We start from the raw sequence: 3,869 nt of genomic DNA, 5'->3' as shown, positions 1-3,869 counted from the left end.
CTCTACACCCCCCTTTCTCTCTACACACACGCTCACACATGCACGCACTGTCCCAGAGCAGCCATTTGTCCCAGCTTGCGGAGAGTGGATGGGAGGGGTGCAGAGCGGGAGAACAAAGGAGAAGAGACATTCGGAGAGAACAGTTGTGTTTTCACAGTTGTTTTAGCAAATGCGATGTGACAAAGTGAAAAAGAGGGCTTCTTGGCACCACATTGCTCCTGACTGAACTTGACCGTATAAGGATCTTGGCGTGCACATGGACTGTTTGACATACATTAATCAGCATTAGCCTTTTCAAGCTTTACCATGATGCAATCAGTGTGTTTTACCTCGATATGAAGCTTGTGTTGATCAGAGAAAGAAAACTGTCCATAATTAATGTCCAGTTGTTCTCGAGTCAGACGTGCTTCATTGGCGCCGCGCAGGGCAGTACTGAGTTCACACATATGCACAAAGAGAATATCTCACCCCTACATTGAAAGGCACTAAACATGCATTATTTCGAATCATTCCACACGCTGCATCTGACAGCAGAAAAATCCTTGTGCACTAGCAGCATAATAGAAGTGGAGACAATGCTCTTAATCATCCAAACACATCCAACTTCCTCCTCTTCTCAGTTGTTGGCACCCAGGGTGTCATTTTAAAGGACACTTTGAATAATCTCCATTTATTAATAAAAGGAATGTATTTTGTGTCCACAGTGGTTAAAAAAATACTCTGTAGAATTCCAAACGTCCGCTACCATCTCTAAAAATAAAAACTATGGAAGGAATTTTACTCAGTTGTATTTTACTTTAGTGTTCCCCTTGGGAAAAGGTTCAGTCTGCTGCTGGAGTTCAGAGCTGTATTTCAGACAATAAACTTTCTGTATGTGCATGCAACAGGACATCTTGGATTACTTAGAATTGTATGACATGATGTCAGATTACTATGTATCATGTCCATGTTAGCCTGTTAAAGAGGCCCTATCTGGTGCTGTATTGTTTGCTAGATTTTGAGTCAGATAAATAAAGGGATTTTTGACCTACTGTGAGTGGTTTGAATGCTGCATTGGCTTACTGAATGATCCTCAAAGGCAACATTTATATTAAGGTACACAAATTAACCATCAACTAGTTGTTAATGAAAATGCATATTAGCAGTATATTGACTCTTTATTAGTCATTATAAAACACTTATTAATGCCTTATTCTACATAACCATATTCTACAAGTAATAAGCCATTAGTTGAGAGTTTTTCCTCAATAACCCTCTAATTAGGGCTTATTTATTGCAAGTAAGGAAGTGGTTGTACATGAGTTTTGGTCTTAATATGCTCTGCTCAGTATGGGCCTAATAAGGCAGTAGTACCACAATAATAGTAATTCTCCCATAATAACACTTAACAAATATGATCTATTCTTAAAGAGCCTGTGACACGAGTTTCCCCCATCATCCAAACCCATCAATTTGAGTAAATATTGTCCCCTTGAAAACCGTTACTGAACTGATTTTGGATATATGTACTTTGATAACCATTAATCTGCCCTTCAATGTTGACAATTTTCTAGATCTTCTCTGGGATTCTGCAAGTCCCGTCAAATTATGTGTGACGTCATTGCGGGCACAGCGCTCCAGCTGCATCGTTCAGGATCCCAGCATCTGCATGTAAACGCACGATGGCGCACACAGCAGCAAGCTCAGACAGCGATGACAGTTTAATTTTGAACGTGTCTGAGAGCTCATATGAGGCTGAAGGATCGGTTTATGTTTTATGTGTTAGAAGTTTAGGAATTAGGTGCGTCAATATGGGCGATCATACGGTCATGTAGCCAGTGGTGGACTGGGACTAAAAATCAGCCCGGGACTCTCGACCGGCCCACTTCGGTACCGCTAGTAAATTGTCAACGGGGGGAGTGGGGGATGTGCTAGTGACTTATCCGACCGGCCCACTTCGGTACCGGCCCATCGGGATTCGTCCCGATGGCCAGTCCGCCACTGCACCCAGCCCACGTAAACTGCGGGGGGAGCCTCGCTGCGGTGAAACAGTGGACCTAGTGTCCCGATCGGAGTAGGAATAATAATCATAATCCGTGCATTTTATCCATTAATTTCCCCAACATTGGTGTACTACAACTAAAAAAGCATCGGTTTGTTTTCTCATCAGGAAATGCAGACCGGCTCAAACAAACCATTTTTAATCATCATCCTCACAGTCATTTAATGTATCATATGTTTGCCGAATTGACATGAAAGCACTAATGTAGTGTAATCCACTTGAGTTTACAACTACATAAATAATCGATTTGTTTTTATATCACATCCGACGGGAGGAAATTCAGCAGCTCTCATTACCGATTTGTAATCCTAATTTAATCATCATCTTCACCACGATCATTTATGTTTATGTTCGCCGAATTGACATGAAAGCACTGACAAATATGAATATACTGTAACTTCATTAAAACGTTATTAACGTGCCTAAACTCAGTAATTCACAATTTCTACGCATGACAACACACTTTGTCCGTGTTTGGCTCTCTCGCCGCACAGTGAAGCATTCCCGCATTGACGTCACTTCCGGCTTCCCCCAAAACTTCAAAATGAGTCGAAGGAATTTCCCCGTGATGTTCGAAATTATTGATATTTATCGGAACCGTATCGCACCTTCTTTTTTAAGCTGAAGATTCGAGATTACTAGTAGCCCAATATTTCATTGCACAACAGTTGTTGGGAGGCTATCACAGGCTCTTTAAGGGAGTTTCATAGGCTGGTGAAAATCCATAGTGAAGAGGCTGAGGATAGAAGCCATCACACTGAAATCGAATCTGGAGCAGGGTCCCAGGGACGTCCCAGGCACGATATTGAAAAAGAGAGACTGGAGCATCTGTTGGAACTGAATATGTCCGTGGAGAGCATTGCAAGGTTCCTATGTGTCTCAAGCAGTACAGTGAAGAGGCGGATGAGGGAATATCGTCTTTACAGCAGACAAAGATACACTGATGCCACTGACCAGGAGCTGGACCAGGCAGTCCAAAGGATAAAAATTGAAATGCCAACAGCGGGCTATAGGATGGTGAAAGGCAGACTGCTGTCAATGGGGATGCACGTCAAGTGGAGGAGAGTGATGGCATCAATGCAACGTGTTGACTCCCTGGGTATTCTATCAAGGCTTGCTGGATTGAACTGCATTGTGAGAAGGAAATACTCTGTCAGGGGCCCCCTTTCACTGTGGCATGTTGATACCAATCACAAGCTGATCAGGTTAGTACTTTTGGAGAGATCTTTTAAAATATCTTTGCTAAATTCTAAGTTGATATTTATATTTTCTGCAAAAAATCAATTAGACATTAACAAAGGGCTGTACTATGTGTTGTTCACCAGGTACAACATTGTACTGTTTGGTGCAGTGGATGGCTACTCCAGGAAGGTAGGATTACATAACCAACCCGATATCACGGCAAGACGTGAACATGTGACGATTTACCATGCTGGGAGACGTGAAGATGTCACAATTTCGTCCCTTCAAACGTGACAGTTACACGGTATTGTTAACCCATGTTAACCAGTGGAGAAATAACCGGAAATGCCAAGCAAATGCTACCCCGACGGTCGGTTGTTATTGTAAATATTAATATAATAATCATTTATTTTTTAATAGTCACACTCGATTACGCCAATTTTCTTGTTGCCCCAGCTGGTCGACACCTCTTTTAGCAGAAACAAAGGCTACATTAATGTATTAAATCGATGTTAATCCATGCGTGTGGATGTGGAATTAACGGACGTGACGTTGTGCGATTGAGTTGCCAGGCAACAGCTTCGGTTCATGGAAATGCCTCACGAAAATACTTTAATGCAAATTAAATGTAAATGTGAAGGAATGT

Source organism: Notothenia coriiceps, unplaced genomic scaffold, assembly GCF_000735185.1.
Source record: "Notothenia coriiceps isolate Sejong01 unplaced genomic scaffold, NC01 NC01_scaffold00024630, whole genome shotgun sequence".
NCBI lineage: Eukaryota > Metazoa > Chordata > Actinopteri > Perciformes > Nototheniidae > Notothenia > Notothenia coriiceps.
Note: the sequence above shows the minus strand (reverse complement) of the source record.